Here is a 16,224-nt window from a genome sequence, read left to right on the forward strand (position 1 = left end):
AGAAGGCATCATTGCTACACTCTATTGTTCTCATTCTGTTGTCAGTCTTTTCTCTCCGCATTCTTCTCTCTCTCTCCTTTCCTCTTCTCTTCTCTTCTCCTCACTCTTTCTCTTCTCTCTCTCCCTCTCTCTCCTCCACACCTTCCATCTTCTCCTCCTCCCTCTTCTCCTCACTCTCTCTCTCTCCTCCTTCTCCACTCCCCCACCACACCTTTCTCCTCCTTCTTTTCCTTCTCCACACCCATCTCTCCTCCCTCTTCTCCTCACCCTCTCTCTCCCCTCCTTCTCCACTCCTCTCTTCTCCTCCCTCTTCTCCACATTCTCTCTCCCCTCCTACTATTCCTTTGTCTCATTCATCAACCCCTCCTCCTTCTTCTTCCTCTTTCTTCCTCTTCGTTGCCGGCTGGGCCAACGCCCAATTCAAATAATATGGTGCTTACAGCACAAGGTTCCCTTTCCATGTCCCTGGCACAGTCCAGCCATTGCCAGTTATGATATTGGGGAAAGAAGGTGAAAATCCCACTACACACAATGCAGTAGGCAAGCCCCAGACATATCAGGCAGCAAACAGCTCAGCCCTGGGTGCAGAGGGGGGAGTACTGATCATCTACAATCTGCTGATAATGTACAACTTCAGCACCGGTCAGAGCTGCCTACATTCACACCAACATAGAACTAAAAGCCTAATCTATCATAGCTTCAGCAAGGGGGGAGACATCCTCACATAAAAAAGCAACCTCTAAGTCCAATATCAGCCAGTGTAGGACCCCAGTACAAGCTATCACAACTATTCCTCTGATGAAGATGAAGAGGGAACATCATACATGCTGTCCAGTACTAGGAGAAGAAACCCACAGGCACCAAGAATGCAGGGGCAGATAGAGGCACCACCATTACACTATGTGCACTTCAAGTCAGATGACAATCTTCCAGACCCAGTGATGCATACCATGCCATTTTACCGAAGAAAGTAGCATAAGCAGCAAACATATGCAGCCAGCTGGAATGATCTCTGGGCCATGAATGAAAATAGATGCAGGTGATGCACTCTGGCCAATCATAAAGGAACAATTCAAACTTCCAGCAGACTTAGACGTACACGCTTGGGAGTCAGGGCCACAGCTAATTGAACAGCTCAGAGAGTGGGCCAAAGGCAGATTGGCAGGACAAGCCATGACATGAGCCAAGACAAGACAGAGTCTGTAAAGAAGTTTCATGGCAGAGTAATGCAAGTATTCCAAGATTTGGGCTTCACCATTCAAGACCAGATACACAGACAAATGTTGGCACAGGCCTTTGTGCATGGACTGAGACAGCCAATCAGGAAACCACTGATAGTGGCTAGGCCTGAGAACAGGTCAATAGCAGTGGACTGACCCAGCAAAATGTTTTATGTGCGCCTAGGAGACTGTTTATTGCCGACTGTTGCCAAAACTGCCACCATTATAGCACCACAAAGAGCGCGAAGAATGAAACGGGTGCTGTGCTGCTGAGAACGCCAGAAGGGGAGCCAGAGGTGAAGACGCTGCAAAGTGCCGACCAACACACCAGAAGAACGGCTGCAGACTCCAGAGAGGAGACACCGACCTCAATAAGGTTAGCAAAGGGGAGAAGCTATGTCGGAGCAGTGGGAAGAAGTGATGGCAGATGCAGCCACAGCCCCTGTAATGCCCCAAGACCTTGGGTTGGATGCAGCCGCCGGTCTCATGGCACCCCCGGGCCTCGCCACGAATGCACCTGCAGGCCCTGTCTTACCAATGCAGCTTCAATCAGCAGGCCGGATCCCGCTGCCGCTGCAGTACCCATCATGCCGTTGTCCACAGTAGCCAAAGGGATTGAGTCCCAACCAGGGGTGAAGAAGACAGCCCCTCTCATGGTGATCACTGACCTGGAAGCGCAACCACCCTACAAAGACAGAAAAAGTGTCAAGTGTTACATCTGTGGCAAGTTTGGCCATTACCAGAACCAGTGCGAAGCACCCACGCCCCCGAAGAGACTGGACCCATGCAACCCAAGAGTTGGTCCAGAGAAACAGGTCAAGGAGGAAGTGCAGAAAGCAGTGAAGTACCCCGTCCATAGGACAGAGGCAAGCAAGCCAGGTTCGCAAGACACTACGCTCCTGACATGTTAAATTTCATCTTCAAGACCAATACCTCAAATTACCCTTAAAAGTGGATGGCATTGTCAGATCTTTTCTTCTGCACACCGGTGCAAGTGTGATGAGACCTGTGTAACTCGCTGATCCCACCTGCCTATCAGAATCCTCTGTGTCTCGCATGGGCATTTGATGGTCAAGTCAGACATTCCCAGCTTACAAAGCCACTGAGCGTGTGCACTCAGCCAGGACACTCCATCCTGTCCCAGTTTGTGGTGTCAAGGAACTTCCACTCAACCTGCTGGGAGCGAACCTACTGCAGAAGCTGAAGGCAACCACAGTGTTCCAGGAAGATGGGACAGTGACACTTTCTTCATCCCTGACCCGAGAAGAGTCATGCTGGCGGCCCTACAAGAACATTAAACAATTGATGATGAGGCCTACCCAAGGAGGTACTGGATGTAGTACCAGAAAGTCTATGGTCTAAGGGACCCCAGCACGTGAGAAAACCTCAAGTTGCCCCAGTACGGGTGTCACTCAAGCCATGTACCCCATACCCTCATAAGGCCTAGAGTCAAGCTGCCTCTGACCAACTGAAGGTCTACCTGGAAATAGGAATCATTGTTCCTCGCACATCGCCTTGCAATGCCCCGCTTTTCCCCATCAAGAAAAAGACTGTAAAAGGAGAGCCAGCGAAGTTCAGAATGGTATATGACCTGAGAGCTGTGAATGACGCCACGGTGTTTGAAACTGCAATTATGCCGAATCCGCACACTCTGTTCTCAAATGTGCCTGCCACAGCAAAAGTGTTCACAGTGAACAACCTGGCTAATGTTTTCTCCAGTGTTCCAGTTCATCCGGAAGACCAGTTCCTGTTTGCCTTAATGCACCAGGGGGGACACCACACATGGACAGTGATGCCACAGTGGGCCCAGAACAGCCCTTCACGGTTCACCAAAGCAATGTCCACAGTCCTCACCAACTGGGTCGCAGAACATGCAGAAGTGACCCTGCTACAATACATGGACAATCTACTCCTTTGTGCAATTGACTTTGACACGTGTAAAGCCCATTCCTTTTATCTCCTACTCTACCTGGCGGAGCAGCACTGCAAGATCTCAAAGAACAAAGTCCAGTGGTGTCTGAAGCAAGTTACGTTCCAGAGGCACTGTATTGCTCACCAGGCGAAATGCCTGACAGATGACCGGAAGACCACAGTGGAGAAGATGGTCCCTCCAACAACTCCAAAGGTGCTACAGGCCTTCCTTGGTCTAGTTTCGTACTGCAGAGCCTAGATCCCTGATGCCTCAGTCCTAATGCAGCCTCTGTGTGAATACGTCAGCGTGACCCCGTTCCTCCTGACTGATGCAGCCTTCAGCTCGCTCAAGAATTTAAAAGGCGCAGTAGTCTCAGCACCAGCACTAGGCCCATCTGACTACGAGAAGCCATTCCGTCTCTACTTGATGAGAAAAGAAGGCCTTGCTACTGGAGTCCTGACGCAGCTTCAGGGGGGAAAGCAGAGACTTTCGGACTACTTTTCAGCTTGCCTGGATCCAGTTGCAAGGGGAGCCTCTTCCTCCCGCTTGAGAGCAGCAGTAGCAGCACACGCCCTCCTGGACAGGACTACTGACGTCAGTGGAAAAACCATTGGAAATCCTGGCTCCGCATGACATCTCAGCAATCCTCAACCAAACCCAGCCAAAACATCTCTCCACTGCCAGGCATCTTCGCCTCCAGTGCTCTCTACTCCTGCCCAACAATGTCACCATCTCCAGATGCACAGTCCTCAGCCTGTCCACTCTACTCCCACTCCCAAGGGGGGATACAGATATGGACCCTCAGATAAAAAGTCTGATCAAAATCTGCATGGTACCTTCTGCAGGGATCTGAATTTGCTCCGGACGGATGACCATGATTGCCTTAGCATCATGCAACAGGAAACAGAAGGACTACTCAAGGTGACAGAAGAGCCACTGACCAACCCAGAGTTGATCCTCTATGTGGATGGCTCCAGATTTGCAGATGATGAAGGAAGATTCCACACGGGATGTGCAGTGACCAGCAATCAAGAGATCCTGTGGTCCAGAAGTCTGCCGCCCAGTCTGTCAGCCCAGGAAGCAGAACTGATAGCGATGATGAAGGCCTACCAGATGGCAGAAGACAAGACTGAGAAAATGTATACCGATTCAAGGTACTCGCATGGCATAGCACACGACTTTGGACCCATCTGGGCTGCAAGGGACTTCATCACAGCAAGCGGAACAACCGTGAAGCATCATGGAGCCATTAAGGACCTGCTGAATGCACTTCAACTTCCAAAAGTGGTGACCGTACTAAAAGTCAAAGCGCATGGAAAACTAAACACAGTAGAGGCACGGGGCAACAACATGGTCGATTTGGCAGCCAAAGAAGCAGTCAAGGGAAGACAATATGGAAAAGTGGAAGAGGTCGTAGAGCCGGACGGCTACTACATGACGACTGAAGACAAGAACCCTGACCAAATGACGTCCTGTGATCTGCTCAAAAAGCTGCAAGAGCAAGCCCCAAAGGACAAGAAGGAATGCTGGATGCAGAAGAGAGCAGCACATGAAGAAGGAAGGGTATACTCAATGGACTACAAACCCTGTTTACCCCGAAGCATGTACCTTATCGTGGTCCAGTGGGCACATGGGCCCACACACAGATTAAAGGCACAGATGAATGATCCGATTGGTGCTTACTGGTTCGCCCCAGAAATCTCCACCCTAACAGCCAAGTTCATAAACAGCTGTCTGACCTGTGGCCAATGCAACCCTGGAAGAATGGAGAAAGTTCCCATACATCATCTTGCCAGACCACCGTACCCCTCCCAGAGGATCCAGATAGACCACATCCAAATTCCGCCAAGTGAAGGATTCGAATATGCCCTTGTGGTCGTGGACGTGTTTTCAGGATGGCCAGAAGCATTCCAGTGAGTGAGGAAACAGTCAGCAGAGACTACTGCAAAGAAGCTACTCTCAGAGACGAGATATGCAGCTATGGGGTCCCAGAAGTGATAGAGAGTGACCAGGGACCCGCATTCATACCAAACCTCACACGATAGATCTAGTCAGCAGTAGGGTCAGACTTAGGCCTACACACTCCCAATCACACTACTTAGTGTAAGGCATACTTCCAGAGGCCCAACGAAGCTGTCACCGTATGAAATTTTGTTTGTGTCTAGTCCCAGGTTAGGGGTATCCTTTCCCTCAGCAGCTGATTGTGCAATATGATACTTTGTCTGCTTATGTAAATTGAACTCACCAAGAAACTTGCTAACATCCATTCTCGAGTTTTTTTTCTTCATTGCCAGATCCAGATTCAGTGTCCGGTATGCACTCCTAAGCCAGGAGACTGGGAGTTGGTGGAAAAAAGTTTGTAAGGAGAACACCACTCGATCCCAGATTTGATGGTCCTGCTCAAGTGCTACTGATGACACCAAACTCTGTGAAACTGGAGGGAAGACCCACTTGGATCCACTCATCGCATGGCAAGAAAGCTCCCCTACCAGAAGATGACATCCAAGCCAGAATGATGTTGTGGCCTGACCGAATAGATGACCTACCTGATAAAGACTACACATCGCTCACTACACATGCTATTGACTAAGAGACTGACTGCAACGAACCCCCATTAGGGACAGATCTCCTGACCGCCCATTTGCGAAAAGTCTGTACGGAGTGGGGCACAGGCGTTAGGCTTGTGTCAGTTCACCGACAGCACAAAAGAGTTGCAGTGCTTTGGGACAGGAGGCTAGGATTAGGGCAAGTGACATCTAAGGGGGGCTTGTGATAGAAATATATATATCATGTAGATCTCACTTGCATGTATACTCCTCTATAATCATATATATACTTATATGCTCACAGCTAATATATATACATTATAATCAATGGTTTAAAATGGCTGACACGAACTGATATAACCCAGACAGATCATAAAATGGCTGACACGAACTGATATAACCCAGACAGATCATATGGGGTTTTCCATCCCAAAAAGCAGAACAGTGTCAGATGTTTTATGACTACTGATCAGATGTCTACACTTTGTCCTAGATACAGAACTCAAGTTTAGTTGCTTAATCCGCTGTCATATGAGCATTAATCACAATATTCCATATATGTTTAGATAACCAATGACAGAGGAGCTAGACAATATGGTAATTAACTAACCACCCCTGACAACCCCTAACCACTCCTTTCTATGTGAAAATATAAAACTATGTATGTACAATAAAGTATCAGTATTGATGGAATGTTGTTCTGACACAATGGTGTTGCAGTCTCATTCCTTTGAGCGCTCAAAATACTCAGTCTAATTGGGAGCGGCCGCAGCACACACAGAGGGATAAATTCATCCAACCCAAATATTTCCATAACACGACGACATGCACCATATGACATGCGACATGCACCATGCGACGACATGCACCATCATGCACCATATGACATGCGGCATGCACTATGCGACGACATGCACCATGCGACGACATGCACCATGTGACGACATGCACCATGTGACGACATGCACCATGTGGGAACATGCGACAACATGCACTATGCGACGACATGCACCATGCGACGATATGCACCATGTGACGACATGCACCATGCGGCAACATGCGGCAGACATGCACCATGCGACAACATGCACCATGCGACGACATGCACCATATGGCATGCGACATGCACCATGCAACGACATGCACCATGCGACGACATGCACCATATGACATGCGGCATGCACCATGCGACGACAGGCACCATGCGGCGACATGCACCATGTGACGACATGCACCATGCGGCAACATGCGACGAGATGCAACATGTGACATGCAACATACAGTACGTACATACATACAACATACATACATACAACATACATACAGTACATATAACATAGAGTACATACTCACCATCACTTGTCACCTTGATGCCCGAAGCCAGTGTCATCTGTAAAAAATATTAAAATAATATACAACCAATATACTCCCTGATCCACAGAAATCCAATTAAAACGAGTGTCCCTCGACGATCTCCTGTGGAGAGCAGGAGCATCTGCTGATGCGACTGCTCTCCAGGGGCTCCAGGAACACAATGATGGAAGGTATCCTTCCACAATGTATTCCTCACAATGTATTCCTACGCCCCTGTGAGAAAATAGTTCCTAGTCTCACTTTATGGCATTGCTGTATGAGAAATTTTCCCACGCAGCTTTTTGCCATAAAGTAAGACTTTGAACTTTAGTAACCTCAGTGATGCACTGCAGGAGCCATTGTCTCCTGTCAGTGTGTCACTGAGGGTCCTATAGGGCAGTGACATCACCCGATGTCACTGTTCTATAGGGGAGATCGTCGTGGGACACTCGTTATTAATTGGACTACGGCGGACAGGTAGTATACGGTTTATTATATTACATTTTTTGCAGGTGCTGAAGTATGGTAAGTATGGTGAAATGAAGAATATTACAATACTTTTTCCTAATGTGTGTGTGTGTGTTTTATTAACCCTTTATTACTATTGGATTAATAATGGATAGGGGTTTTATTGACGCTGTTATGGAAATATTTGGGTTGGATAAATTTATCCCTCTGTGTGTGCTGCGGCCGCTCCCAATTAGACTGAGTATTTTGAGCGCTCATCAAGAATGGACTGTACACAACTGCGACAGAACAACATTCCATCAATACTGATACTTTATTGTACATACATAGTTTTATGATAGCAGATAGAAAGGAGTGGTTAGGGGTTGTTAGGGGTGGTTAGTTAATTACCATATTGTCTAGCTCCACTGTCATTGGTTATCTAAACATATATGGAATATTGTGATTAATGCTCATATGACTGCTGACCAAGCAAGTAAAATGTAGCTCTCTGCATGTAGGACAGAGTTGAGACATTTGATCAGCAGTTAATACATCTGACACTATTCCGCTTTTTGGGATGGAAAACCCCATATGATCTGTCTAGGTTATATCAGTTCGTGTCAGCCATTTTAAACCATTGATTATAATGTATATATTAGCTGTGAGCATATAAGTATATATTTGATTACAGAGGAGTATACATGCAAGTGAGATCTACATGATATATATATTTCTATCACAAGCCCCCCTTAGATATCACTTGCCCTAATCCTAGCCTCCTGTCCCAAAGCGCTGCAACTCTTTAGTGCTGTCGGCGAACTGACACAAGCCTAACGCCTGTGCCCCACTCCGTACAGACTTTTCGCAAATGGGCGGTCAGGAGATCTGTCCCTAACGGGGGTTCGTTGCAATCAGTCTCTTAGTCAATAGCATGTGTAGTGAGCGATGTGTAGTCTTTATCAGGTAGGTCATCTATTCGGTCAGGCCGCAACATCATTCTGGCTTGGATGTCATCTTCTGGTAGGGGAGCTTTCTTGCGATGCGATGAGTGGATCCAAGCGGGTCTTCCCTCCAGTTTCACAGAGTTTGGTGTCATCAGCAGCACTTGAACAGGACCATCAAATCTGGGATCGAGTGGTGTTCTCCTTACAAACTTTTTCACCAACACCCAGTCTCCTGGCTTCGAGGAGTGCGTACCGGACACTGAATCTGGATCTGGGAATGAAGAAAAAAAACTTGAGAATGGATGTTAGCAAGTTTCTTGGTGATTTCAATTACATAAGCAGACAAAGTATCAGATTACATAGTCAGCTGCTGAGGGAAAGGATACCCCTAACCTGGGACTAGACCCAAACAAAATTACATATGGTAACAGCTTTTCTGGGCCTCTGGGAGTATGCCTAACACTGAGTAGTGTAATTGGGAGTGTGTAGGCCTAAGTCTGACCCTACTGCTGACTAGATTTCTCGTGTGAGGTTTGCTATGAATGCGGGTCCCTGGTCACTCTCTATCACTTCTGGGACCCCATAGCTGTATATCTCGTCTCTGAGAGTAGCTTCTTTGCAGTAGTCTCTGCTGACTGGTTCCTCACTCACTGGAAAGCTTCTGGCCATCCTGAGAACACGTCCACGACCACAAGGGCATATTCGAATCCTTTACTTGGCGGAATTTGGATGTGGTCTATCTGGATCCTCTGGGAGGGGTACGGTGGTCTGGCAAGATGATATATGGGAACTTTCTCCATTCTTCCAGGGTTGCATTGGCCACAGGTCAGACAGCTGTTTATGAACTTGGCTGTTAGGGTGGAGATTTCTGGGGCGAACCAGTAAGCACCAATCGGATCATTCATCTGTGCCTTTAATCTGTGTGTGGGCCCATGTGCCCACTGGACCACGATAAGGTACATGCTTTGGGGTAAACAGGGTTTGTAGTCCATTGAGTATACCCTTCCTTCTTCATGTGCTGCTCTCTTCTGCATCCAGCATTCCTTCTTGTCCTTTGGGGCTTGCTCTTGCAGCTTTTTGAGCAGATCACAGGACGTCATTTGGTCAGGTTTCTTGTCTTCAGTCGTCATGTATTAGCCGTCCGGCTCTACGACCTCTTCCACTTTTCCATATTGTCTTCCCCTGACTGCTTCTTTGGCTGCCATATCGACCATGTTGTTGCCCCGTGCCTCTACTGTGTTTAGTTTTCCATGCGCTTTGACTTTTAGTATGGTCACCACTTTTGGAAGTTGAAGTTCATTCAGCAGGTCCTTAATGGCTCCATGATGCTTCACGGTTGTTCCGCTTGCTGTGATGAAGTCCCTTGCAGCCCAGATGGGTCCGAAGTCGTGTGCTGTGCCATGCGAGTACCTTGAATTGGTATACATTTTCTCAGTCTTGTCTTCTGCCATCTGGTAGGCCTTCATCATCGCTATCAGTTCTGCTTCCTGGGCTGACAGACTGGGCGGCAGACTTCTGGACCACAGGATCTCTTGATTGCTGGTCACTGCACATCCCGTGTGGAATCTTCCTTCATCATCTGCAAATCTGGAGCCATCCACAGAGAGGATCAACTCTGGGTTGGTCAGTGGCTCTTCTGCCACCATGGGTAGTCCTGCTGTTTCCTGTTGCATGATGCTGAAGCAATCATGGTCATCCGTCCGGCGCAAATTCAGATCCCATGCAGACTTTTTATCTGAGGGTCCATATCTGTATCCCCCCTTGGGAGTGGGAGTAGAGTGGACGGGTTGAGGACTGTGCATCTGGAGATGGTGACATTGTTGGGCAGGAGTAGAGAGCACTGGAGGCGAAGATGCCTGGCAGTGGAGAGATGTTTTAGCTGGGTTTGGTTGAGGATTGCTGAGATGTCATGCAGAGCCAGGATTTCCAATGGTTTTTCCACTGATGTCAGTAGTCCTGTCCAGGAGGGCGTGTGCTGCAACTGCTGCTCTCATGCGGGAGGAAGAGGCTTCCCTTGCAACTGGATCCAGGCAAGCTGAAAAGTAGTCCGAAAGTCTCTGCTTTCCCCCCTGAAGCGGTGTCAGGACTCCAGTAGCAAGGCCTTCTTTTCTCATCAAGTAGAGACAGAATGGCTTCTCGTAGTCAGATGGGCCTAGTGCTGGCGCTGAGACTACTGCGCCTTTTAACTTCTTGAACGAGCTGAAGGCTGCATCAGTCAGGAGGAACGGGGCCAAGGAAGGCCTGTAGAACCACTTCTCCACTGTGGTCTTCCGGTCATCTGTCAGGTGTTTCGCCTGGTGAGCAATACAGTGTCTCTGGAACGTAACTTGCTTCAGACACCACTGGACTTTGTTCTTTGAGATCTTGCAGTGCTGCTCCGCCAGGTAGAGTAGGAGATACAAGGAATGGGCTTTACACGTGTCAAAGTCAACTGCACAAAGGAGTAGATCGTCCACGTATTGTAGCAGGGTTACTTCTGCATGTTCTGTGACCCAGTTGGTGAGGACTGTGGACATTGCTTTGGTGAACTGTGAAGGGCTGTTCTGGGCCAACTGTGGCATCACTGTCCATGTGTGGTGTCCCCCCTGGTGCATTAAGGCAAACAGGAACTGGCCTTCCGGATGAAGGGGAACACTGGAGAAAACATTAGCCAGGTTGTTCACTGTGAACACTTTTGCTGTGGCAGGCACATTTGAGAGCAGAGTGTGCGGATTCGGCATAATTGCAGTTTCAAACACCGTGGCGTCATTCACAGCTCTCAGGTCATATACCATTCTGAACTTGGCTGGCTCTCCTTTTACAGTCTTTTTCTTGACGGGGAAAAGCGGGGTATTGCAAGGCGATGTGCGAGGAACAATGATTCCTATTTCCAGGTAGACCTTCAGTTGGTCAGAGGCAGCTTGACTCTAGGCCTGGCCTGGGCCTTACGAGGGTACGGGGTACATGGCTTGAGTGACACCCGTACTGGGGCAACTTGAGGTTTTCTCACGTGCTGGGGTCCCTTAGACCATAGACTTTCTGGTACTACATCCAGTACCTCCTTGAGTAGGCCTCATCATCAATTGTTTAATGTTCTTGTAGGGCCGCCAGCATGACTCTTCTCGGGTCAGGGATGAAGAAAGTGTCACTGTCCCATCTTCCTGGAACACTGTGGTTGCCTTCAGCTTCTGCAGTAGGTTCGCTCCCAGCAGGTTGAGTGGCAGGTCCTTTACACCACAAACTGGGACAGGATAGAGTGTCCTGGCTGAGTGCACATGCTCAGTGGCTTTGTAAGCTGAGAATGTCTGACTTGACCATCAATGCCCATGCGAGACACAGAGGATTCTGATAGGCAGGTGGGATCAGCGAGTTCCACAGGTGTCATCACACTTCTGGCTGCACCACTTTGGATCTGACATCGCCATCCACTTTAAGGGTAATTTGAGGTATTGGTCCTGCAGATGAAGTTTTACATGTCAGGAGCGTAGTGTCTTGCGGACCTGGCTTGCTTGCCTCTGTCCTATGGATGGGGTACTTCATTGCTTTCTGCACTTCTTCCTTGACCGGTTTCTCTGGACCAACTCTTGGGTTGCATGGGTCCAGTCTCTACGGGGGCGTGGGTGCCCTGCACTGGTTCTGGAAATGGCCAAACTTGCCACAGATGTAACACTTGACACTTCTTCTGTCTTTGTAGGGTGGTTGCGCTTCCAGGTCAGTGGTCACCATGAGAGGGGCTGTCTTCTGCACCCCTGGTTGGGACTCAATCCCTTTGGCTACTGTGGACAACAGCATGATGGGTACTGCAGCGGCAGCGGGGTCCGGCCTGCTGATTGAAGCTGTGGTGGTAAGACGGGGCCTGCAGGTGCATTCGTGGCGAGGCCCGGGGTGCCATGAGACCGGCGGCTGCATCCAACCCAAGGTCTTGGGGCATTACAGGGGCTGTGGCTGCATCTGCCATCACTTCTTCCTCCTGCTCCGACATAGCTTCTCCCCTTTGCTAACCTTATTGAGGTCGGTGTCTCCTCTCTGGAGTCTGCAGCGGTTCTTCCGGTGTGTCGATCGGCACTTTGTGGCATCTTCACCTCTGGCTCCCCTTCTGGTGTTCTCAGCAGCACGGCACCCTTTTCCTTCTTTGCGCTCTTTTGTGGTGCTATAATGGTGGCAATTTTGGTGACAATCGGCAATAAACAGTCTCCTAGGCGCACATAAAACATTTTTTCTGGGTCAGTCCACTGCTATTGACCTGTTCCTAGGCCTAGCCACTATCAGTGGTTTCCTGATTGGCTGTCTCAGTCCATGCACAAAGACCTGTGCCAACATTTGCCTGTGTATCTGGTCTTGAATGGTGAAGCCCAAGTCTTGGAATACTTGCATTACTCTGCCATGAAACTTCTTTACAGACTCTGTCTTATCTTGGCTCTTGGTTTTGGCTTGTCCTGCCAATCTGCCTTTGGCCCACTCTCTGAGCTGTTATATCAGCAGTGTCGCTGACTCCCAAGCGTGTACATCTAATTCTGCTGGAAATTTGAATTGTTCCTTCATGATTGGCCAGAGTGCATCACCTGCTTCTATTTTCATTCATGGCCCAGAGATCATTCCATCTGGCTGCATATGTTTGCTGCTTATGCTACTTTCTTCGGTAAAATGGCATGGGATGCATCCCTGGGTCTGGAAGATTGACACCTGACTTGGGGTGGAGTGTACATAGTGTAATGGTGGTGCCTCTATCTGCCCCTGCATTCTTGGTGCCTGTGGGTTTCTTTTCCTAGTGCTGGACAGCATGTATGATGTTCCCTCTTCATCTTCATCAGAGGAATAGTTGTGATAGCTTGTACTTGGGTCGTACACTGACTGATATTGGACTTAGAGGTTGCTTTTTTATGTGAGAATGTCTCCCCCCTTGCTGAAGCTATGATGGATTAGGCTTATAGTTTCATGTTGGTGTGAATGTAGGCAGCTCTGACCGGTGCTGAAGCTGTACATTACCAATACATGGTGATATCAGTACTCCCCCCTCTGCACCCAGGGCTGACCTGTCTGCTACCTGATGTGTCTGGGGCTGCCCACTGTAGGGGGGCTTTCACCTTCTTTCCCCGATATCACAAATGGCAATGGCTAGACTGTGCCAGGGACATGGAAGGGGAACCCTGTGCTGTAAACACCATATTGTTTGAATTGGGCGTTGGCCCAGCCGGCAACGAAGAGGAAAAAAGAGGAAAAAGAAGGAGGAGGGGTTGATGAGTGAGACAAAGGAATAGTAGGAGGGGAGAGAGAATGTGGACAAGAGGGAGGAGAATATGGGAGGTGTGGAAGAGAGAGAGAGGGAGAAGAGAGGAGTGGAGGAGGGGAGAGAGAGGGTGAGGAGAGATGGGTGTGGAGAAGGAAAAGAAGGAGGAGAAAGGTGTGGTGGGGGAGTGGAGAAGGAGGGAGGAGAAGATGGAGGGTATGAAGGAGAGAGATAGAGAGGGGGAGAGAGAGAAGAGAAAAGTGTGGAGGAAGAGGAGAGGAAAGGAGAGAGAGAAGAATGCGGAGAGAAAAGACTGACAGAGAAAAAGGAGGATAGAGGAGAACAACAAGAATAATAGAGAGGAGCAATTATGCCTTCTCCCTGTAGGGAGAGACGGGGCACGCCACATACTGTGCAAAAATAAATAACTACCTTTACCATGGATTCTGCTAAAAGCAGACTGCACAGATCCAATATTTCCCGTCTTATACCCACAAAAATCACTTCCTGGTTTGCTCACATAACTTTCTTTACCACCTAAACGATGTAAGCTCTGCTGCCACTTCATACCATGTATTAGTATTCAGCAATCTAACATCAGCTAACTTCCCTTATTTTCCTTTCTATGTCAGGCCATTCTGCAGCTTGAAGTCTGCCATTCTAATGAATTTCACGTACTTTATACCTTCCAAAATCTTCACATACTTAACACCTTCGTGTTCTGCCACTATCTGTTTGCTCACCAGGAATTAAAAAGACTTTCCTGTTGCTCGGCCACTTTATTCCCCATGGCAAAAGCAAAAAATGAAAAACACACAAAAATGAAAAAAAGAAAACAGTACTAAAAAAAACCTTCTAAAAATGAGTATATAAAACTCTAAGAAAAACCCAAAACGATAAGAAAAACCGTCAAAAACTTAGTTCACAACCAAAAACTCAAAATTTTGATACAAAAGGAAAGAAAAAAAACTTTTTCCCAAAAAAAGTAAAAAGGTAAAGAGATTGAAGATTGAGGAAAACTTGATAAAAAAAACTTTAAAATGCCGCAAAAAGAAAAAGACCCTTTAAGAGAGTAAAAAAAAAATTAAAAATTAAAACGGCTTTTCTCTTCTCCTTTTTTCTTTTAGAATCTCTGCGCTCAAATACATTCAGAGACACACTTCCTCTTTTTATATGCTGCTGTATCCAATATCACTAAAATAACGTATCTGAAAACACGTATGTCGCATCAAAAATGATAGATACAATTTAAATTTCACTTCTTCACAAATATATGCTATACCATGGCCAGATTGCAAAAGAAAAAGAAAAACAGATGTGACAGTGTGATTTACAATCTATCTCTGCTCGCAGCTTAAAAAGAGGAAGTTCAAGAGAGAGGAAAAAAAACCAAAACTTTCTTTTACTATTTCATGCTTCTTAAAGAAGCAACACTTGACAGACAGAAACAGATAGACAATCCGAGAGATGCCCTTTTAAATTCTGTGACACGTGCAGGTTGCGCTGGGAACAGACAACTATCAATCGCACTGGCACGCATATGCTGGAAATCTACCACCCTCCGATCCGGTCGTCCTGACTGGCCGCCGGCTGCGGGAATCTGTGGCAGCCCTCAAAGCTATCACCATCCGAGCCTGGAACCTGGAGCCACCTGCTCTGGAACTACCTGTTCCTTTCCTCTTGCACGGGAATCTGTGATAGCTTATTCAGCGATTTGACCTCCTGCTGTCCATTACCCAGCCACCACAAACAAAAGTCACTATTCCTTCCTCTCTCGGATTTTACACAAACACAGAACACATACACGGCACACAGCAGACACCTCCCAGGGTTAGGATTCGGCTTCGGAATTTTTACACTACCTGGGAATTGGTGACCACACCTGACCGGCAAGAGGCGTAGACCCGGACTGGGCACAGGGGACTTTCAGGTAAGATGATAAAATTTTCTTACCTTATGGAGCTGCGCAGTCTCCATCCCCTGAACCAAGGCCGCGGCTAAAACCTCCATGTCTCCGGTCAGAAGGATCCCGTGCGTTTTGTCCTTTTGCCCCACGTTGGGCACCATTATGTTATGGAAATATTTGGGTTGAATAAATTTATCCCTCTGTGTGTGCTGCGGCCGCTCCCAATTAGACTGAGTATTTTGAGCGCTCATCAAGAATGGACTGTACACAACTGTGACAGAACAACATTCCATCAATACTGATACTTTATTGTACATACATAGTTTTATGATAGCAGATAGAAAGGAGTGGTTAGGGGTTGTTAGGGGTGGTTAGTTAATTACCATATTGTCTAGCTCCTCTGTCATTGGTTATCTAAACATATATGGAATATTGTGATTAATGCTCATATGACTGCTGACCAAGCAAGTAAAGTGTAGCTCTCTGCATGTAGGACAGAGTTGAGACATTTGATCAGCAGTTAATACATCTGACACTATTCCGCTTTTTGGGATGGAAAACCCCATATGATATGTCTGGGTTATATCTGTTCGTGTCAGCCATTTTAAACCATTGATTATAATGTATATATTAGCTGTGAGCATATAAGTATATATTTGATTATAGAGGAGTATACATGCAAGTGAG

Source organism: Ranitomeya variabilis, chromosome 4 (genome assembly GCF_051348905.1).
Source record: "Ranitomeya variabilis isolate aRanVar5 chromosome 4, aRanVar5.hap1, whole genome shotgun sequence".
NCBI classification, from domain to species: Eukaryota; Metazoa; Chordata; class Amphibia; order Anura; family Dendrobatidae; genus Ranitomeya; species Ranitomeya variabilis.